Consider the following 25,029-nt stretch of genomic DNA (forward strand, 5'->3'; position numbering starts at 1 on the left):
ATTGTACTTAAACAACAGTGTGTGTTATATCAGTAATACACGGCTTGCCCATTATAATTAAACAACAGTGTATGTTATACCAGTAATATATGGCATGCCCATTGTAATTAAACAACAGTGTATGTTATACCAGTATAATACATGGCATGCCCATTGTACTTAAACAACAGTGTGTGTTATATCAGTAATACACGGCTTGCCCATTGTAATTAAACAACAGTGTATGTTATACCAGTAATATATGGCATGCCCATTGTAATTAAACAACAGTTTGTGTTATACCAGTAATATATGGCATGCTCATTGTACTTAAACAACGGTTTGTGTTATACCAGTAATACATGGCATGCCCATTGTAATTAAACAACAGTGTATGTTATACCAGTAATACATGGCATGCCCATTGTACTTAAACAACAGTGTGTGTTATATCAGTAATGCACGGCTTGCCCATTGTAATTTAACAAGAGTGTATGTTATACCAGTAATATATGGCTTGCCCATTGTATTTAAACAACAGTGTATGTTATACCAGTAATACATGGCATGCCCATTGTACTTAAACAGCAGTGTGTGTTATACCAGTTATAGACGGCTTGCCCATTTTAATTAAACAACAGTGTATGTTATACCAGTAATAAATGACATGCCCATTGTAATTAAACAACAGTTTGTGTTATATCAGTAATACATGACATGCCCATTGTAATTAAACAACAGTGTGTGTTATACCAGTAATCTATGGCATGCCCATTGTAATTAAACAACAGTTTGTGTTATACCAGTAATACATGACATGCCCATTGTAATTAAACAACAGTTTGTGTTATACCAGTTATACACGGCTTGCCCATTGTAATTAAACAACAGTGTATGTTATACCAGTAATACATGACATGCCCATTGTAATTAAACAACAGTTTGTGTTATATCAGTAATATATGGCATGCCCATTGTAATTAAACAACAGTGTATGTTATACCAGTAATATATGGCATGCTCATTGTAATTAAACAACAGTGTATGTTATATCAGTATAATACATGGCATGCCCATTGTACTTAAACAACAGTGTGTGTTATATCAGTAATACACGGCTTGCCCATTGTACTTAAACAACGGTGTGTGTTATACCAGTAATACATGGCATGCCCATTGTACTTAAACAACAGTGTGTGTTATACCAGTAATACATGGCATGCCCATTGTACTTAAACAACAGTGTGTGTTATATCAGTAATACACGGCTTGCCCATTATAATTTAACAACAGTGTATGTTATACCAGTAATTTATGGCTTGCCCATTGTAATTAAACAACAGTGTATATTATACCAGTAAGACATGGCATGCCCATTGTACTTAAACAGCAGTGTGTGTAATACCAGTTATACACGGCTTGCCCATTTTAATTAAACAACAGTGTATGTTATACCAGTAATCCTTGACATGCCCATTGTAATTAAACAACAGTTTGTGTTATATCAGTAATACATGACATGCCCATTGTAATTAAACAACAGTGTGTGTTATACCAGTAATATATGGCTTGCCCATTGTAATTAAACAACAGTTTGTGTTATACCAGTAATACATGACATGCCCATTGTAATTAAACAACAGTTTGTGTTATACCAGTTATACACGGCTTGCCCATTGTAATTAAACAACAGTGTATGTTATACCAGTAATACATGACATGCCCATTGTAATTAAACAACAGTTTGTGTTATATCAGTAATATATGGCATGCCCATTGTAATTAAACAACAGTGTATGTTATACCAGTAATATATGGCATGCCCATTGTACTTAAACAACAGTGTGTGTTATATCAGTAATACACGGCTTGCCCATTGTAATTAAACAACAGTGTATGTTATACCAGTAATATATGGCTTGCCCATTGTAATTAAACAACAGTGTATGTTATACCAGTAATACATGGCATGCCCATTGTACTTAAACAGCAGTGTGTTATACCAGTTATACACGGCTTGCCCATTGTAATTAAACAACAGTGTATGTTATACCAGTAATCCATGACATGCCCATTGTAATTAAACAACAGTTTGTGTTATATCAGTAATACATGACATGCCCATTGTAATTAAACAACAGTGTTTGTTATACCAGTAATATATGGCATGCCCATTGTAATTAAACAACAGTTTGTGTTATACCAGTAATACATGACATGCCCATTGTAATTAAACAACAGTTTGTGTTAAAGCAGTTATACACGGCTTGCCCATTGTAATTAAACAACAGTGTATGTTATACCAGTAATAAATGACATGCCCATTGTAATTAAACAACAGTTTGTGTTATATCAGAAATATATAGCATGCCCATTGTAATTAAACAACAGTGTATGTTATACCAGTAATATATGGCATGCCCATTGTAATTAAACAACAGTTTGTGTTATACCAGTAATACATGGCATGCCCATTGTACTTAAACAGCAGTGTGTTTTATACCAGTTATACACGGCTTGCCCATTTTAATTTTTTTGTAAATGAAAGATACCATAATGAAAACATTTTTTTTTTCAAAAACTAAAAGTGCAACTTTTTTGTCTTAACACATTTTTGCTTGTAGACTTTGAATTTCTTCTACCATTTTCTCTAAAAATAATATCTTTATACTAGAAAGGCTTCTTAAAATGAAAATTTTAGTAACAAGCTTGCACAACATGTCTTCTTTTAAATAAGGTGATATCGCTTGTTGTCAATATTGGTCGATACTGGAATGTAGTGATATTTGGCGCCAAGATATACCATTGAACTTGATAGATTATTGATGAACGGATATAGTTTACAACATAGTCAATTATTACCATAACAAACCGACATTTTTGACACATGTAACAATCAATTTCATTTTCCTTCAGTACATGATAGTTATTGCATTTTTCTGGCTATTCAGTCTTCATATAATATTATTGAGACGGAAATTGAATTGCAGAAAAAGGTTAATGTTAAACATCTTCGGACTTTCTATGTGCTAAGACTAACAATGAAGAAAATAAAAATTAATAGGTTGATAGGTTGCATTCGTTTATGTAAAGAACTTGTTTGATATCTATCTTTACATTCAAACAAATGAGCCAATTTAAGATGCAATTTAAACTTGTTCGGGAAGCCGTATGGATGTATATATAATATTTTCTACTATTGTAAATTATGTAATGTTCAGCTCATTTCATTTCTTCTTTCCATTCAAAACACCAATCTTCAGTAGAATAGGGAAGTTGAATGATTAAATCTCATAAAATCATTGCCTTGTTAGATTATCAATATTAAATGGTATTATAAAAAATTATTAAAAAAGAAAATTTTAGTTGTGTTTAGTAATTATTAAAGAATTATAATTCATTGAATATTGAAAATCTCACAATTGTCTCATGATGAAGGAGAAAATCATCCAACCTATAATTTATAAAAAGTTAAGTTATTTAGCAAGACAGTCGGTCATACAAATACCTTCATAATTTTATGGATTCAACCTATATCCCCTGATTTAAAAATAGGGGTAAAAAAACATTAACACCAATTACATTGAATTGAACAGGATAGAAGAATACCATAATATAATTTCATCGGCAAGGTACTATATATATATTTGCCAGCCTTTAACATATTAGTATTGATTTCTACTGTAGGCCACCAGGTTTATTAAATGAAAAATTTTTGACTTTATATCTACGAGGTTTTTTTATACATCCTAAAGAAACTATGTTTAATTTTACGGTTTAAACAACCGTAATATTAAAAATAGTCCTCAAGGTCAGAGTCATTCCAATTTTCGGATAAAGTTCCCATTTGATTCATGTATCATAGGTGCAGCAGAACTTGTAATTATAAGTCACATTACGGCCTTCAACGACGAGAAAAACTCATACCATATATTCAGCTATAAACAGCCCCGACATGAAAAATGTGAAATCATTCAAACTAGAAAACTAACGGCCTAATTTATAAAAGCAAATTTACGAAAAACAATTATGACAGACATGAACCAACGACAACCACTGAACTACAGGCTCCTGACTTGGGACAAACATAAGAACAAGCTGTATAACAGTTGCAACATGCTTAACTGAATAGATCGGTATAATTCACAAAAACAATAACATAAAGTACCGATATAAGAGTACTCGCAGTTACTGGAAGCTAATTCAAAGCCAATTACAACTGATGGATAAATTGTGTTCTCCCAGTCCAAAGTACACATCCAACGGATTTAGTGTAAAGACGTTATAAACAGTCAGAGAAGCGTATGACCTTGTGCAAAATTTTATATTTGTTTGTTTCAATATATAACCGAATAAACAAGTTTTTACTCTTCTTAACTTAAAGAGTCCCGTTTATATTGTTTCCGATTCACTAATGAAAACAAAATTATCAACTTCAAACGATTATCGTATTGAACGTTGTACTTGGTCAGTTTCTGAATTAAATGCGACATTTGATTTGTCAACGAACAAGTCAGTTTTTAAATTGAATATTTGAGCTAAAATGGCATATACAAGGATTTTTAAAAAAACCAAAGCAGTGCGTGCAAAACTGTCAGGTTACACATAATTACCATCATTTTCTCAAAAAATATAACAACCCTGAAATGTCTTTTTCGAAATTTTTTCAGTTTTTGGCTTTTAATTTGAAATCTTTAATAGAGAGAGAGGAACTGTTAAAAGCAATTATAAGCATGCTAATTTAAAATCTACACATAAATCAAATTAGCCAAAACATACAGTCGACTCAATAAAGAACTTATTGCCTTTTATTCAATAAATGACTAGTTTATCCATTCTTTTTTTCACTTGAAAACTTCAATAGATAGAGAAAATTTTTAAACAGAAAAACTGATAAGCAAGACAAGAACAACAAAAAATTCGAATGGTCGGAGTTGATCCCTGAGCTATTGTCCTTCAATGATGATTTTAGGCGTTTTGTAGTGGGTTTTTTTACGAAAGTTTAGTAGATAGAGAGAGATAAACAGGAGAATAAGATCTACAAATAAACCTTATGGGAGTTGTTGCCCTTCAATGACAACTTAAATCCATTTTTGCGTGTTGGGCAAAAATTAAAGTCGAAAATGAGAAACTGTAAATAATAATTATAAATAAGAAGATGTGGTATGAGTGCCAATGAGACAACTCTCCATCCAAGTCACAATGTATAAAAAGTTAACAATTATAGGTCAAAGTACGGCCTTCAACACAGAGCCTTAGCTCACCTCGAACAGCAAGCTATAAAGGGCCCCAAAATGACTAGTGTAAAACAATTCAAACAGGAAAACCAACGGTCTATAAAATCTATATAAAAAACGAGAAACGAGAAACACTTATGAACCACACCAGCAAACGACAACCACTGAACAACAGGCTCCTGACTTAGGACAGGTGCATAAAAATGCAGCGGGTTTTAACCATTTAACAGGCGCCAACCTTCACCCTAAACATGACTGAGATCTATAAATGAGTTACAATGGTCGAAAATGACGATTTTATGCTGTAAACCTGTTTCGTTGAACTTTTTTCGAATAAATTTTTTTGCCATTGGAATAGAAGATCCGACAATCGATAAAGAGAATGTTTTTAAACGTCTCAACTTTTTCTTGTGAGTTAAGAAATAATGATTCTTTCATGCCATGATCTATGCACATTAAAACATTTTAGGCATGATATTTGTCAACATCTATATACCGAGCGATAGCGAGGAAATGTGACAAATATGATGCCTGCCCATGTAAAAATGAGCATAGAGCATGGCATAACAGAGTTGTTTCGATTATAATTGGAAAACTCAGAACTTGTGTACTTCTAAGTGAACATACAAGACACGTTAAAAGGCCCCCCTTTTTTAATCGCCCCAAAAAATAATTATATCATGTTTTTCACGATTTATATGATTTTAGCATGAAATCGTCCAAAATTTTACGGTATATAATCTGTTTTATGGAATACGCCCCCTTTCAAAAAATCCTGGATCCGCCCCTAGCTATTATGAGTTGATGAAGCACAAATGTTTTATAAAACCAACTTTTTTATGAATCAAATATGAATTTAAACTAAAGATTAAAACTTTCTCTTAGAATGATTATATATAATTTCATTGCGAGCGTTTATCAAAATACAACGATTGACGTTGCAACTTTAATTGTGGCGTCACGCACGTGCACCCCGTGTTGTATTGGCTTTGTTTACAAGGCGAAAGAAGAATGTTATATTAGAATGAATATTTCTACATCTATAAAAGTATGGATCCCGAGATACTATACAGATAATTTAAAACGCCAAAAACGCTCGAATCAGGTAAAAATGTATTTAAAATGAGAAAAAACTGAGGAAAACAAATAGTAAAATGACAAAATTTCAATTATATTAAGTGAATTGTTAATTACATCCGTAATTATCGTCGGGTAACACCCGAATCTTTGAAAGAAAAGAGAAATTTACAGACAACATAAAAGTATGATATCGAAATGCGTCAGTAATTTGAATATAATCATTACACAGGAGAATATATATGTATACTATATGTATATCGCTTCGTGTAATCTGTTTAGTTGTATTTGTATAGTATAAAGGGTTATTGCATGATAGCATTACAAATATGGACATATTAGGAGAGGACATCTTGGTACACTTTGTAAACAGCATTCACTCATGGTCCGCTTGTAAACAAAATCAGTAAAAGAAAACAGAAACACGGTGTATAATCCAATCTAAAAATGCTGATTGCCGTTCGAAACTGCTATTAAGGAACTTGCACAGAAAAAGAATCCATACACAGAAGATAAGTATCATACATATATTGTAAGATATTGACTTTATATAGATTATCATTTTTGAAATTTCTATTACTGTATAGATATTTCCAGTCATTTCGTAGGATTGTTGTCTCGTGTTTATTACACATTTCCCTAATACCAATTGATAATACAGCATAAGTTGCATGTTTTGAAGCATTTCACTTCAGTAGGTATGTACAATGCCACAACTCAGAGAGCTTAATTGAGCAAGAAGAAAAAATCACCCATACAGAGCATTTGCGCTACTAGAAAAATTATACTGTAATGAATGAGTTAAAAGAATGCGAGTTTTAAGCCATCAAATTGTTTTATGTACGAAGTAATTTTATAAAATTTACAAACAGGGCCTATCTGTAAAATATTTTTAAGTTTCTTTTCTATTCTGCATTGTTATACATTCTACATGGAAAATATTTTTTATGGGACAACCAAGAATATTTTTTTTAATAATAATGATAGATAATTCAAAAACTTCTATTCGCCATAACCAATCCCTGGGTTGATAAGAATTTAGCATGGATCTCTCTACCCAATCGTTGTTTCTTTGAAATATAGAATAAAAATTACTATATATTCTATACCTTAGAATTACACTAACACAGATAACAATTCCATGAAAATTTTGATGTATGGCTAAATTCTAAAAGATGCACAAAAACAATCTAAAATATGTAAAAGATATTTTTCATCAATGTATGAGCTATGTACAATATATTGGAATACATGGATACATTAAACCTACCTTTGAAATGCTACAACTTCTTATATTTCCTAAAACTAACGATGGCATTGGCGACAAAATTGTACATATGGAATCCTTTTTGTAATTAAAAACATGTGCATGTAAAAATTTATATTCCTTGATCTTTTATCGGAAATTCCTAACTAGTTTAACCAGTGACACTATACTATAAAACCGAAAATATGCCCGAAATATTTTATCTATAAAGGTGGAATTAGTAACGTTAAGGTGTTATGACGAATTTCAGCGCATGCGTTAAGTTGAAAAGTGGGGGTGGTGATATTTTAAATCAAACTCTTCCTAATAAGTGAAAGTATCAAATACAGTTTACGGCTTTGTTGTTATATCTAACTGATCAATATTTGTTAATAACAGACTGAGAAGGATAGCTGTCAGTCCATTGTTTACTTCCGTAGTTATCATCTAAAGCCAACGTTTAACAGGTATGGAAACATACAGCCAATTACGTTTTCTCGAATTACAAAAACTTAAAGGGGAATATAATTGGAATATGAATAATAGAAGTCGTTAGAAGCAAAGCAGTGATGATATTAATTCATTCATCAGAACTAAATTGTTCCGAAAGCAAATTTTTCATACATAGAGAATAAAAATAATAGAAAATGTATTTGGACAAAATATTTCGATACTGAAGCTATTTAATATATGTTTTACTGTCTCTAATTTGAAACTTTTAGACATTAAACTTTAAAAAAGTTAATATGTTTTATCATTGTATTCTTCTAAATAAAACTCAAAAATCAAAATGAGTCCATGGAAACGCCTTCCTAATCCTATCCAATAGGTGTTTCCTCAGTTATTGTTAGAATTTTACACAGTCTCTTCTACATGTAGTTCGCCCATCTTTTAAACCATATCAACTTATGATGGTTTTACATGTAATTGTCCAGAATATGCATGTTAAATTATATATCTGCAAAAGTACGATGAGACCGATCCTTTGAAATAGTAGTATATATTACTAATCTCTTTGGGGATATCAAAATGATTTAGTGTGAATAAATAAGAAATTCAAAACTGAAATGGTGAAGAACTGAATCGATAATTTAAAACATAGTAGCTAATGATATTGATATTAAAAGCTTTCTGGTTTAATGTTTACTAATAACTAAGAAACAAAGACACTACTAAGGAGGTTGAGATTTATCAAAGTGGAAAAGTTAACACAGTATATTCCCAACGATGTAATACTGTCTACTATACTGAATAAGATCTATCCTACATTCAAAAGGAATTGATTATAGTACATTGTAATTGTCATGTATTCTTATTTTAGAGGAGGGATTTCGTCTACTTTGACACATATATTTTGAAATACGTAAAATAGCAAATAATAAACAAACAAACACACACACAAAAATCAGCTCTCATTGCAAAAGTATCAACATTATAAATATGTTACACACAAAAATAAGAAAAACGAAAATAAAAAAGAAAATGGATTAAATGAAAAGACAGGGAATCGAATTTAAAGCTACAAATCTTTACTCCAAACAGACAACACATTTAAACCTCGCTGCTACCAACTGACAACAGTGTACCAATGTCGTTTTTATATTTATAACGGCTCATACCCTTTACGTACAGCCAAAAAATAGAAAAATATTCATCACAGTCATCAGTAATTTTGATGAGATTATTTCACCCCCTTTGGGGAAAATAACAATTATACAGTATAAAAATCTTCGAATGTCAGTTTTTTTTTTCTTTAACTTGATATGAAAAAGATGTTCCTTTATTCGGGAGAATCAACCTGAGATGGTAAAGCGTGATATATAAAGATTACTGTAGAGGGGGCTTAATACATTTGGTATTTTTTTCTGCTGGAGAGTTGTCTCCTATATAAACATATAAAGTTAGAAGATTATTTAAGTTAAATTCAAAGTGGATAACACTGTTTACTTCCCCGAAAAATATAAAGTTTTCCTATCTTAGAACATTTGAAGAAAAAAAACAAAAAAAACCACTTGTAATGATTTTCTTCAGACTTAAAATAATATATCAAAACTTAGATATCTTATGCCTTTTTTTCGGCATCCATATGGAATAATTAGAAAACTAGAAATTGGCATTACATGCGAAATGAACTGTTAATGATCTGAACATTTTTGTCACAGCATATACAGAAATCCCTCTCAAGTTTTGGTCTATTTGAAAATTAGTAATTATTAATTTTATCGAAAAAAAATTTTCTTGTTTCAAAATTCCAATAGGGAACATACATTACATTATTGTATAGTGAATAAACCTTTTTAAGACGTTTAGGCCACTGGATATTTCTATAAAACTTAGGATGGCATCATTTTGGTGCAGAACTATTAAAGCAGAGAGCAAACTGTCAAATATCCTTCGAAGACTTATGCTTAAATTACATGGAACGAATCCTACCAAATTTAAATGGATTCAATACGTAAAATCCATTTTTGATGATACAGGTCTTAGTTTTATATGGAACGATAAATTAGTTGTAAATAATGATTGGTTAAAGAGTATGGTTAAACAGCGATTAACAGATCAGTACTATCAGCATTGGTTCTCACAGATACATAATGCATCCAGGGGGAATACTATTCTTTATTTGAACTTGAGTTTTGTTTAGAACCATATTTATTACGATTATTACCTAGGGACAGATATTATATTTCTAAACTTCGATGTTCGAATTTGAAGTTACCTATTGAGACGGGGAGATGGGCGGGGATTGCCAGGGAAAATAGAATATGTACATTATGTAATGAGGGAATAGGTGATGAGTTTCATATAGTATTGTTTACCTGTAAAAATGCTGATGTTTCTGCTCTTAGATCAAAGTTCATACCAAATTATTATGTAATTATATGTAACGTACAAGTACAAAAGAAATTATCAATTTTCGTAAAGAAAATTATGAAATACTTTAACTAATTATATCAATTGTCTTTTATAACATACTATGTATTTGTGTTTTGTCTGTCCTGTCTCGCTATGTATTATCTTATGTTCGTAATTATATTGTCCTCTTGTACACCTGTATGTGTCTGAGGTAATGAATAAAATCTTGTATCAAATATATAAACATTGTTAGATGAATGAGGAAATATATATCGTCCTATAAATATTTTGAAAGGATATATAATTTCAAACCCATATTTTTACATTTTTATGGGCTTATATTAGCATATTTTCTATAGAGATCAACACTAAAAAGGAGAAAAAACAACAACACCTTTTGCCATTTAATATGAACATTTTTGTCACAGCATATATAGAAATCCCTCTCAAGTTTTGGTCTATTTGAAAATTAGTAATTATTAATTTTATTGAAAAAAATTAGTTCTTGTTTCAATATTCCAATAGGGAACATACATTACATTATTGTAGTGAATAAATCTTTAAGTTTTTAAGACGTTTCGGCGACTGGCCTTCTTTAGTTTGTTCTTTATTTTCCTTCTAACTACATGGTGGACATTTTCTTTCACAATCATTAAAATGTTTTTCTTAAATCAATATAAAATAAGGCGATCTTAATAAACAAAAGATTTGAATGATTGTGAAAGAAAAATGTCTACCATGTAGTTAGAAGGAAAATAAAGAAACTGAAGAAGGCCAGTGGCCAAAACGTCTTGAAAAAATGGTTTATTTATTACAATAAAAAATGAAGTCATTTTACTAATATCGTGTTTGATCTCAAGGCCACAGATACAGGATGAAAAGTCTCATAACAAAAGACTTTACTTAAAAGAAAATCTAATTTTCACGGTGAAGTTGTTTTAGAGCCCGTAAATTTAGATTCAATCCATGTAAGCTTATCGATTTTTCAAATAAACTTATTTTTAAGGCTTATCAATTTAACACAGTTATAAAATATTTGAATACAATTTTTATCAGTCATATTGGTTTTGCTATCAATGAATTAATAAATAACTAAATATGTATTGCTATACAGTTATTAACAGTAACGGTAACCGTTATATATCCTGTCGATACTTATATTTGGCCTTGCGCAAAATCATGTTTTCCTAGACTGTTAAACATCTTTACACTTAATCCTTTGGATGTGTATTGATTGATATTTTTTTTTTGATACATGATCATTTTATTATATGTTATTAGCTTTGAGCTAGCGTTTAGTAGCTGCATGTACTCTCAGATCGGTACTATTTGTCTTAAGTGCTTTGTATCGATCTGATGAGTCCAGCCCTTTTCCACTGATTTTTATAGTTTACCTTAATATGCGATTTTTCTACTCGTTGAGGCTGTACGGTGATCTGTAGGTAAAGCTGAGGCTGTACGGTGATCTATAGATTCATCCAAACTTTTAGAAGGTAAAAAGGATTCACATAATAATGGATTAATTTCAAAATTTAGTAATCTTGCTAGGTAAAGTATACTCTGAGTTTTTATATGCATCTCCAGTGGGTATCTCCCTAGCTCTGTTCTCACGGCTATGTTTGATAAAGATTTTCTTGTTCCGAGGATATACTTGCAGAAAGACAAATGTAATTTTTCTAAACATGATTTATCAGTAAAATTAAGCAGATCTATATTTGTTTTGGAGATATGTGCACGTTTTTCTGCTCTAAATTTTGAAACATATGTATCCATATAAGTAATTTCTGAATTGTAAGTGGCTATTGGTTTAACTTTAGAGTCAAAAAGACTGCAAGCTACTTTAACTGGCAGATTATTTAAAGAACCAGTATAAGTTTAAATGGCAAACACCATTTTCCTTGCTTTATTTACAAGTTCTTCAGAGCTATGCAATAAGTTTCCATTTGTTTTCACAAGAATTCCAAGAAATGAATATTCAGAGACATTTGTCAAATGTTCATTTTTATATTTTGCAAAAGATGGTTCCACTTTTTTATAATATTGCTGCAGAATCATTGTTTTAGTTTTATTAATATTTAAAGTCAATTGCGACTTTTCACAATATTTTTCTAAGTTGTTCATACTATTATGTAGGCCTTCTTTACTTTCAGATAATATTAAAAGGTCATCAGCAAATTGTAAAGATCCTACTTTAGTATCAATCACTTTCAATGGACAGCTTTTTTCATTTGGAAACTCTGCATCTAAATCATTTATAAACAAATTAAATAAGGTAGGACTCAATGAATCCCCTTGCTTAACCCCTTGTGAGACCTCAAAATATGCTGAATGCCACTCTTGGTGCTTAAAAGCAGATTTTGTTCCCTCATACTGTCCTTTAATAATATCAAATATTTTGTCCCTACAACTGCGTTATACAGTTTATAAAGTAAAGTCTCCAGACAGAATCAAATGCCTTTTTTAAATCTACAAAGCAGGCATATATTTTTTTTGTGTAAGTATTTGTTTATTAAAGACTTAAGAACAAATATACTATCAGAGGTTCTATGATGTTTCCTAAAGCCAAATTGAGTATTACTGATAGTATGTTCCATCAGTTTAATCAATCTTTCATTTTATACAGCATTAAACAACTTTGGTAAGCAACTTATTAGGGATATTCCCCTGTAATTATTAGGATCACTTTTTTCTCCTGATTTATGCAATAAAATTAAATATGAGTATTTCCATATTGACTGGTAAATACCTGTATTCAAAATTAGGTTAAACAGTTTAACAATGCTTTTGATAGAAACATTTATAAAATTTTACTATTTCATTAATAATGGTATCTGGCCCAGCATTGTATGGGAGCATCTGTTTCTCTATTGGATGTAATGTTCTTTTTCAATATTAACGAGTTGTTTTTTGATTTCCTGTTTCTTATTTTACATTTACAAATGTGGGTTTTCCTTGGTCCTGAATATGCATCGTAATTATTTCTTCGTCTTTTAAAATTTCCGGTACTTCATTACCGACATTTTTTTAATTTTTCAATCCTTTAAGTATTTCCCAATAATCTTTAGGTTTCTTATTAAAACTATCTGTCAACAAGTTAAATATCTTCTCTCTGTATTGTGTTTTTTTCAAATTTCACCATTTTTTAGATCCTTTTTAACTTTTCAAAATATTTCTGTTTAAGTTGATTATTGGGACATTTTTTTAAGTTTATTTCCAACCAAGTTTATTTCTTTCTTTTTTGTGTCTCATAGACACAAATGTCTGACCATACCTGTCTATTTTTTCTCTTTCTTTTAAATCTTTTCGATATTTGCATTATTATTATATAACACAGCTGGAATAGCTATGCCAATTTGAAATTCTCAGGTCTATAGGATGTGGTTCAGTATTCTATGGTAGCGTGTTTTTCCACGACTGACTAAACAAAATTAAGATATATCCTAACATGTTTTATTCCTACATTAAATTGTCATAGCTATTCCAGCTATGTTATGTTGTTATTATGCATTAATAAGTACTTGGTAGGAATAAAACATGTTTTTAATTTTTTTTACTTAGCAATAGAAAATTGAGCCCCCTACCAAGGAAAACTGAACCCCCCTATAGACTTCAGATTTTCAAATTGTCATAGCTATTTCAGCTATATTATATAGTAATAATGCATCAATAAGTACTTGGTAGGAATAAAACATGTAAGAAAATATTTTTAAACATTTGTACTCAGCCAAGGAAAATTGAACCCCCCCCCCCCCCTACCATAGTAAAACTGACGCACACCACTATAGACCTCAGATTTTCAAATTATCATATATATTCCATCTATGTTATGTAGTAATAATGCAGTACTTGGTTGGAATAAAACATCTTAAAAAATATCTTTTAAATTTTTACTCAGCCATGGAAAATTGACTTCGGGTTAAAAAAAAATAGGGGTTCAATTTTCAATATGACACCTGCCCGGGTTCGAAAATAACATTATAAATTTGTAAACCTTCATGGATTGCTATGAAACTTGTACAGAAGCTCATCTTCAAGACCAAAAAATAGCATCTAAAGAAAAATTTAGATTTTTTCTCTAAATTCTGTATTTTACTGATAAATGGATTCACTTTTTAAGTCAACATAACACTTTAAGACTGACAGCAGCAATCGCAGTCGAGACACAGGGTTCTGCGGAACCCTTATGATTTTTTTTACATAAATTTCACATAAATGATTATTTTTATTTAATTTCCACAGGTAAATTTACCTGTGACCTAATTAGACACTAATGACTGAAACAACATATTTTGCAATAACAACATCTATTGTTCTTCCCATAATCATCCATGTAGGAATAGCCAGAATAGTAAAATACAAAATGTAGGAATAGCCAGAAATCACCTAACCCACGACGTCCCGCATTCGAGGCGAGCACGTTACCAAGAGACCACCGAGGCGTTTCAAACGAATGGAAAACAACTGCATAATATGCAAACATTGGATGAAAATCATCTTAAAGTGCAATAAGTTCTATATGGAGTCGACTGACAATGTTGCTATGTTTGCAGATCTTGTCTTAATGCTGATAATTTTTTGTATTTTAAACATTTTTTCTTTATCCACTCAGGAATCCGCCTTCTAATGAAGCTTTTGCAGTTGCACTAGATACCACCATCTGCAAATAGGGATCATTTTGCTTTTCATGTTTATGTAATACATCGGTTGTTGTCAATATCAGGAGAAAATAATTTGCCATACTAGTATTTAAAAAAGGGTAGTAAAAGTGCTTAAGGAATATACAAGATATATACAGTAAAATATGTTTTCCGACGTCGAAAGTGGAATACATGCTACGAAGTTTATTATCGTTTAATTTTCGAATGAATACTGTTTTGCACCACGCGATTTATAATCACAAATCCGACTACTTTTTTTTATGTTAGCACATTATTACATACTGAATTAATTTTTTAACAATATGACTGAAAACTGATATTGTCGAAGATTGATTACCGATCCTGAACTTACCACCGATTTAAGGTAGTGTTCGTACATTTCGGTGTAGTCTTTTGAGCACTGTCTGTCCTACTTTAATAGCATTGGTCATGGTGTAATATGTATGTTTACCGTAATTGTAGGAATCATCTTATCCCTATGCCCTTTTTATTTTTGTTCTTTCCATTCATATGTTCATCCACTAGTCTTAAAAACTTTGTAATGAGCAGTACTCTTCCAACATCGCTTGGTAAATTTTAGTGAGGTTCAAAGTTTTAAGTGCACATGCGGAGGTTGTACATCAAAGGATTTTATTCATGATAAACACATTCAAATAGAATAAAAAAGTAAGCAATTCAAATGCAAAATTTCAGTCCTGCTTTTAGTTATCTCATTTTTAACGCTTGGTTTTCTCACATTTACACACACCATTTCATATGTTTTTTTTTATGTCAACTCATATCAGAAACTTATTGCAGTTATGAGATATTTGCACCATTAGAAAATCAAACGAACAGATTTTAACATGCAAAGCATTGGAATATAAAAGGAAAACGATTTTACTTATTCATGCTATTGTTTGAATAAAGTTTTGGGATTTTTCTTTGTAATTTACATTTCGGCAACCAACCAATGTATTTACGCGACTTTTGTGACTAGAAAAATAACGCAAATAGAATAAAACTGTTTTTCTCTAGTATGAAAATAAAGTGTGAAAATAGACAAAAAAATCGCTGCCAGGTCGACACAGAGGGCTTAACGCAGCAATATGAAAAGTGCTATGTTTTTTCATGGTGATGATTGCTTGAATTGTTGGTGTGACACATACACATTAATTTCTTTCTTTATAGACATTTATTCTACATGTAATAATTAAACTATTTTAGAAGTATAATTATAACTATAATTATTGCGAATTGCTAGAATTTGCAAATCAAATGATAGAGAATGTAAGTTCATGTAAATAAACTCCTCATAGATACCAGGCTTAAAATGTCGATACCGGATGCGTGTTTCGTCTACAAAAGACTCACCAGCGACGCTCGAATAAAAAAAAAATAAAAAGGCCAAATAAAGCACGAAGCTTTGAGAACCCCAAAATTCGAAAGGTTTTTGCCAAACACAGCTACGGCTATTCCTGGGGTAAAAAATTCGTAGTATTTCGATAAATGCAATGTTTTGTAAACAGTTAATTTATAATTATGACCATATCAGTGTTAATGCATGTCAACTACTAGGCTGGTGATACCATCGGGGAGGAAACCCCGCACCAGCAGTGGCATCGACCCAGTGGTTGTAAATAAATTCATCATATATACCAGGCTTAAATTTTATACGCCAGACGCGCGTTTTGTCTACAAAAGACACATTCGAGACGCTCGAATCAAAAAAGTTAAAAAGGCCAAATAAAGAATGAAGTTAAACAGCACCGAGAACCCACAATTGCGAAAGTTTTTGCCAAATAAAGACATGTAACTGCATGTAACTTCAACATGTCAATGTTTTACAAGAAAATTACGTAGTTCGATAGGGATTCTTACTTCGGACAGGCACAAAGAATATTAGAATATATGAACATTTTCACTGATAAATGTAATCTAAATTATGGATTAATTACAGATAATTGTTGCATAGATTTTGAAAGAAAATATACCACACTTGGATTTTTTCTCATTCTGATCTTTTCTCCCAAAAAATACATTGTATTTATCCTTGATCAATCATCTTTGAGACAAAATTTACGGGTCTTTTATTTTATGCAGTGTAAATCAAAAGTTATATACAGGTAAAGGATTAATAGTGCGCTGACCAAGGACAGAATTTTTTTATTTAATCTCCCCACCGAACACACAACTAAATTATATATCATTTGAAAAAGGAGACATTGTACTACAAGAATATATACCTGTCGTAAGGATCAGATATGGTCCAATTTTTTTTAAATTAAAGTTAAGGTCAACTTCACAATTTTTTCAAAAATTTGATGGATTTCAATTTTGGATTGTTTTTACCTCTTATCAGTGGGATATCCAGTGAACGAAAACAAAAGAAAATTCACTCTTCTTATGGTATTATAAAAATATTGGCACTTTTGAAATTAAGTTACTAAGCAAACTCAAACAGACCTTATCTCGATGTAAACATTGAATGTGAATACATCGAGAAGACCGCAAATACTTGTACAAAACTCGAGACGAAATTGTAACATGCTAATGACTTTTTGGAACAATCCGAAAATTGGTGACCCGAAAGATCTTTACATTTTGTATGTACATGATTTTTTCCAATTTTTTTATCAATACGCAGCAAAGATTGGCATTTTTTGTAATTTCAGTTTCATAAGCTTCTAACGCATTTATTTCGATAAATACTGAAAAAATAAAACATTGTGTATTTGCATGTATATTTCTAATAACATAGTTTAACAAATAATTTCTTTAAAATGTACAATTATTATTTAGAAATAACTTTTGATCAGTATCGTCACCGGTATTGTTTTATTATTGACTTTCTCGACTCTATCATAAGAAGAGTGAATTTTCTTTTGTTTTCGTTCACTGGATATCCCACTGGCATCTGTTTGAGAACTTTAACCTATAAGGTCGTAACGTCTTTTGTACTTGGTGAAAGTAATAGTTACGGTTTAAAACCACTGATCATCTGAATTTTTTTTCAGGGATGAAGTAAAGTAAAAACAAAAAATAAAGAAACGTCAGTGTCAAGATATTTTTAACATGAACATAAGGAGATGTGCTATGAATGCCAATGAGACCACTCTCCACAAGTTATATCCGTAATAGTGAAAATATTTAAATGTCTATCGACATTGATATATGTGCAGAATTATACATGCCCCCCCCCCCCCCCCCCCCCGTTCATGGGTTATGTCGATACAGTCAATGACACCTTGCAAAAATATGTTCAACAATTTGGTTAAAAATTCAGTTGGAGTAAGTTCTTTAATATCTAATAGTGCATAAGGTTATTTTTAGGTTGTAATATATAATAACATTTTAAAGAACCTGAAGTTATGATTGCTTATTTTCGTTGCCAGATAAAAAAAATCAATTTGGATGTAAAAAAGTCCCGTTCGATTACTTGGAAACTTGGAATACTTCTTGAGCTGGTGTAAAGGTTCACTTTTTCATATTCGGCCATCTTGATAGAACATTTAACGTAATATCTGTCGAAGAGGTCGCCCTAAAAACAATGAAGCTTAAAAGCGCAACTGTTCAACAATGGGCTAGACGAATCAATGCGAAATTCACTCGCAATGTCCGTCGTTGGTTTTGCTTTTATATAAAAGACATTTTTTCTTTTACACAAAAAGGGGAAAATACTAAAGAATAAATATATAAAAGCATGTTTGTTTTACACATAATAACATTAAACTGGAAAACATCATATATAATAGCAAAAATACAGTAAATGGAAATATTACTTAAGTGCTAACTAAAAATTAATGACCGTGAGAGGAGTGATAAATTTCTGTGTTAAACTTGAAGTTTTGAAATTTCAATTTTTATCATCAACAACTTTATATTTTTCTTTACCTGCTCTTAGAAAATTTTATCAGGAATACCCTTTAGGATAATTAACAAGTTTATTACACAATTAGATACAAATGTGTACATATAGGGACAGACAAATAAAGTCTATATTTTTACGCAACAATGCGATATTTTTAAACAACTTCAAATTGTATAATTTTATAGATTAGATGCCAATAAAAATCTAAACTGACAATTATGAATGATGGTTATTCCAAAAATTAAATTATCTTGAAGAAAATGTAGGCATATAAGTTAAAATTAACATTTTGAAATAGGTGGATGACAAAATTACAAAAATAGTCTATTCTATTTAGGAAATTGTGACCATACGAATTTCTTACGACAGGGGGAAAATAAAGTAGACGTATGCATGTTTAATATAAGATCAGTTCTAGTCGTGTGTTATTTGGGGAGATGAAACTCAATATTTAAACGATTTTTTGCCTGTTTGTCACCGCACAATAAATCTATCTTCTATATATAATTTTCATAAAGAAATGCACATTTAATTTTCAAGATAATCCCGTGTACAAATGTTTCAATTACACATGAAGACAGAGATTATCTAATGACACTGACCTATATAGATCAAACATCTATCTGATACTAATGAGGTCAAGTATCACGAATTGAGTGGTCTGCCATGTTATGTATAAGCTCAATAGTTATGTAATTTGGTCATAGTATGATAGATTGAAATGTGTTTTAATTTCAAATTGCAAAAAGTAGCATGATAGGTTCGATATGTGATTGAGTTCCAGGTGTAGCATGGTAGCTTGAAATTTAATTTAGTGTCAAATGTTGCATGATTGTTTGAATAGTGACATGGTTCCAAATGTAGCATGATAGCTTGAAATGTGATTTTTTTTTCAAATGTAGCATTATAGATTGAAATGTGATATGGTTCCAAATGTGGCTTGGATAGATTGAAATGTGATTAAGTTTCAAATGTAGCATGATAGATAGAAATGTGATTTGGTTCCAAATGTTGCATGATAGATTGAAATGTGATTTTGTTTCAAATGTAGCATTATAGATTAAAATGTGATTTGATTCCAAATGTAACATGATAGATTGAAATGTAATTTATTTCCAAATGTAGCATGATAGATTGAAATATGATTTTGTTTCAAATGTAGCTTGATAGATTGAAATGTGATTTAGTTCCAAATGAAGCATAATAGATTGAAATGTGATTTAGTTCCAAAAGCAGTATGATAGATTTAAATGTGATTTAGTTCCAAAAGTAGTATGTTAGCTTGAAATGTGATTTAGTTTCAAAGGAAGCATAATAGATTGAAATGTGATTTAGTTCCAAAGGTAGTATGATAGCTTGAAATGTGATTTAGTTCCAAAAGTAGCATAATAGATTGAAATGTGATTTAGTTCCAAATGTAGCATGATAGATTGAAATGTAACCATAATTGATCATAAATCGAGTTTTTTTCCTTGATAGTTTGCATAGGGTTATAATGCCTTTATTCGTTTTAACAATACTGCTTTTTTGTACATGAGTGCGCAGTTTTATTGTGGAATAATCATCTTGATAGATACGTTTGGGTTTTTAGTTTCTGTTTCTTGAAAACAATGGAATTTTCGTTAATTTTGAAGTGGAATAACTTTGATTGCATCCACGATCCGATCCGATTTGACTACCATTACTTTTTTTATGATCATTTGTCTCGATATATCGAATTACAACCGTGCTAAAATATAAGAATATCATCTTTAAACAGTTAACCTTCTATTATATTATAGACTATTTTTACCCTGTAGAAGGCAGTAATGAAAATATTACCATCAATAAACAATGTTTTATGTATGTAGCAATGTGGGATATACAATCATATCGATGGATGGTGACAGGATGTTGTCAGCATGTTTTCTCGCATTTAGAACAAGGGTCTACACTATATTAATGACAAAGTTGCATTTAGCGGCATTTAAACTGTGGAAATGAAATAAATGATATGACATTATTCTTATTTAGCACAAATTATGGAAAAAAAACCGATTTATCTAATCTCGATTTAAATTCATATTGTTTTGGACGATTAGTTATATACAATTATCTAATTGCACACTTGTAACAAGAATGCAAAATTAAAAAAAGTGCATTTAGGTACTTGCATAAATGTGTTAGATGTACTTTAATTTTGAAATAAAAACAATTTTTGGGAGTTAGACACGTGTTCTTACATATGTGTTTGAAACGGATTGCGTGTTAGCGCAAGTATGTCAAAGTAGGTTATCTAACATTACCAGCAGTAGTTGTCCTTTTCTAGATTTAGACATTTCAATTTCTAAAGGAAAACTCCATTCTAAAATTTACGACAAAAGAGACGATTTTTCATTCCCTATTGTTAATTTTCCCTTTTAAGACGGCGATGTTCCTTTGGCTCCATCATACGGTGTTTATATATCCCAACTCGTTCGTTATGCCCGTGTGTGTAGTGATGTCATAGATTTTAACGAACGTAATTAATGCTTAACTGGTATTAAGTCAGGGATTTCGTTACCATAAATTGCTTAAAACTTTTACTAAATTGTTTCATAGATACAAATATTTGATTAGTAAATTTGGCTGTACCTGTAGATAACTTATTAAAAACGGTATTTCACATCCTAACTTTTACGATAATATTGTATTTAAAGCGCAGAAATCACTATGTGATCCGTGTAAACTCATCGAACCGTTAAACAAACTTATCAGTAAAGGTTATCTCACCAATGTTGTAATTAGATCTTTGACTAGTTTACATTGGCACAAATATCGATTTTGTCATCAGCAAATTAAACATAACTAAATTTGTATTCTTTTCAAACGGTTTTTTTTTTGGAGGTATAAATACACATCCACGGTCATTTTCTATATAGAGATTACTCTATCTATATATTACATTATACATATTTATTAACAGGTTTACTCCTAACTATCCTACTGCCTGTCGATACTTTTATTTTTGCATTGCACAAGTCATGTCTTCTTTGACTGTCCATGACGTTAAAACACTAAATCTAATGTGTTTTAGTTGATTTTAGTCTCTGATGCATGATTTTTTATTATTAGTTGTTTTTGGCTTTTAACTAGCTTTCAGTAACTGCGAGTACTCCCAAATCGTACTTTCGTGTTAATTTGAGCTGTTGATACTATTTGTAATGTATTTTTGTTATTTAATGTTTACTTATTCAGTGTTATATCTAGTCTCACTATTTTTAATATATACCACCTTTGATAAGTGTTTAGTAAGACGATAAATTTTCACTTTTGTTCTCGTACTAGGAACAACCAAATTATTTCCGTACTCCATGTATACCTTGCAACAAAATTATTTTTTATTTACCTGTGTACGTTATTTTATTTGGCGGCATTATGTCCAAGGTTATGGTTGTTTTACATCTAACCCCCTTGTTTTATTAATATTGTATTTACATTGTGTCATAGATTAAATTTATTCGTTCAGTGTATGTTCACTTGTTTTTGTTAATATGTCTTTTGATTGAGTTAAGCTATTTCAATTGATATTTTATAATGTGTTTTTCCATGTTGTGATGTTACACTATTGTTTCAGGTAGGGTGAAGGTTGGCGCCTATTAAAACGTTTAAACCCGCTGTATTTGTTTGCACCTGTCCTAAGTCAGGAACCTGATGTTCAGTGGTTGTTGTTTGTTGATGTGGTTCATAAGTGTTTCTCGTTTTTTATATAGATTAGACCGTTGGGTTTTCTGTTTGAATGGTTTAACACTAGTCATTTTTGGGGCCCTTTATAGCTTGCTGTTCGGTGTGAGCCAAGGCTCCGTGTTGAAGGCCATACTTTGACCTATAATGGTTTACTTTTACAAATTGTGACTTGGATGGAGAGTTGTCTCATTGGCACTCATACCACATCTTATATCTATATTTAGTTTACTAAGTGTTAAAGGTCAGCAAAATATTCAGATAATTCTGACAATTGTTTTTTTTTTTATTTCAAATAAGAAAATGTAGACAAAAAGTAGAGTCTTTGACTACACGAGCTGTAGCAAAGCTGCGGTATACAGAGTTCCTTTTAGAGCACCTGGTTGCACTCGTTCGAGAAGTTCCGATTTAAAAAAGATTTTTTGTTCCATATAAGTGCTACAAAAGTGTTCCTTAATATTTTATTAGTAACGTACAGTTAAGAATTTTATCTTATTCAAAATTGATCTATAAAATTGATTAAATACGTTAACTAGAACAAATTAATAATCCTGAAACAAAGCACGATGACAACAAATTATGTTACTTTAAACAAATGTCACTAAGACAGTGGACATGGAATCCTTGAACATATGTTTGATTATTTATATCTTACATATATAATTGTAAAATTTAAAATGTATTTTTTCATTTGTTTGGTAGTAAACCATAGGCCCATATGGGTGTAAATCGCTTTTTTCAATTAAGTATAAAGTTAAATTTGACGACATTCTTATTAATAGAAACCATATTATGACAAAGTGAATTGGTTGATGTATTTCTGATCATCCTTTACAATAAAATCCTCCCACTTTCACACAGAAAATGTAATTAAACTTGAAAAGTATGTTGTGAGACAATCTGACAATGCCATGGCAAAAAACGAAAAAACGGAAAAAGACAGCAGTACACAAAACACAGCAAAGAAACTAAAGACTGAGAAACACGAAACACACAAAAAACCTGGGATTATTTCAGGAGTTCCGAAAGTGTAAGCAGATCCTAATCCACGTGTGACACCCGTCGTGCTGCTCATGCAAGTAAAAACTCGATGATAAGTCTAATTCGTTAGGTCACATTCGAGGAAAAGAGGACGGGATTGTGGTTACGACAATTGGAACATATCTATCCGTCGTCGTCTGTGAAACAGATATTCGATAACGCTCGACCAACTCTTGTTGCAACAATTTTGAATTAATTAAATATTAGATATTGAACATTTGTTTTACTTTCATTCAATATTCATTTTTTGAAAGTTTATGTTTCAACGGTAATTTGTATTATTGTAGCTTATTATAAACCCCATGAGCAGTAATTCATACATAAACTTCTTTTTTCATTTAGTTTCTTATTGTTCAAAATAGAGATTACACTGTTTATTAACAAAGGTTTTTTGAAAATGTTTATCTGAAATATCTGAATGTAAGAAGGGATATGGGGCAAGTATATACCTTCCATTTTTATGTAAATAATAAGTGGCAAAACTACTATTTACATGCACTACCTTAAAGGACTCCTGTTGGTTTTAATCAAACATACCAAAGACGTGTAATTGCACAGCTATTTATTGTAAACAAAATAAAGACTAAGGAACAGATGTGTAACATCAATATTTATCGAAGCCTAGAAGTGACAAAAAAACCTAAACATTACAGCTAAAAAATACCTGCTACATGTTTTTAGTTATCAGGCTAGGTCATGATGGACACTGTTACAGCTTTGATCGAAAACAAACTTTACTCAAAACTGCATGAAAAATATACGACAGTTGAGCACTTGCGATAAATCCCGGATGTGGCAAAAGATATTAAAAATTGTTAAAAATTACCTGGCTAGATAGAGCCTTGAAACCAATTTCATTAAATTTTGACTAAATTTTCCAGATAGATTTATGTTGCCTTCAAAACAGATGTGAGTATGTATTTTTGATAAATACAAAAGCCAAATGTCGTATATTATTTTGATTTACATGGACAATTGACACTGGGGTCAAATTTCAGCAATGGAAAATTGAGCTTATTATTTTTGGCTATTATGTTATGTTCATTTAATACCGTTTTGTATTTTAAAATATAATTTGAATGAATGATTGAATGAATAAAAAGTTCATGTTTGTAAACCTCATTAGCCTGAAGGATAATATTCATTTTAGACAGCAAGAGACAAGAGATGGGTTATTTTTTCATAGTAGGTGGATTCAAAACACTATTGCTAAGAAAAAAAATTGTATTATCTTTCCCAACATATATTTTTCATTTCAGATTCTTATAGGGGCCATATTATTAAGTCTCCCAAACGAAGTTTGGGAAGACTTATTGTTTTTGCTCAGTTCTTATTATTATTATTATTCTTCTTCTTCTTCTTCTTCTTCTTCTTCTTCTTCTT

The 25,029-nt window shown here is 30.8% G+C and overlaps 1 long non-coding RNA gene across 1 annotated transcript in view; it reads right to left on the bottom strand.

The window, feature by feature from the left end:
• Positions 1-7,677, bottom strand: part of LOC127705785 (uncharacterized) — an 86,797-nt gene extending 79,120 nt beyond the window's left edge. The window contains exon 1 of the long non-coding RNA XR_007984031.1: positions 7,564-7,677. This is a non-coding gene — a long non-coding RNA (uncharacterized LOC127705785). The remainder of the gene's footprint in view (positions 1-7,563) is intronic.
• Between the last annotated feature and the right edge of the window lie 17,352 nt (positions 7,678-25,029).

Source organism: Mytilus californianus, unplaced genomic scaffold, assembly GCF_021869535.1.
Source record: "Mytilus californianus isolate M0D057914Y unplaced genomic scaffold, xbMytCali1.0.p SCAF_6, whole genome shotgun sequence".
Classification (NCBI taxonomy): Eukaryota; Metazoa; Mollusca; class Bivalvia; order Mytilida; family Mytilidae; genus Mytilus; species Mytilus californianus.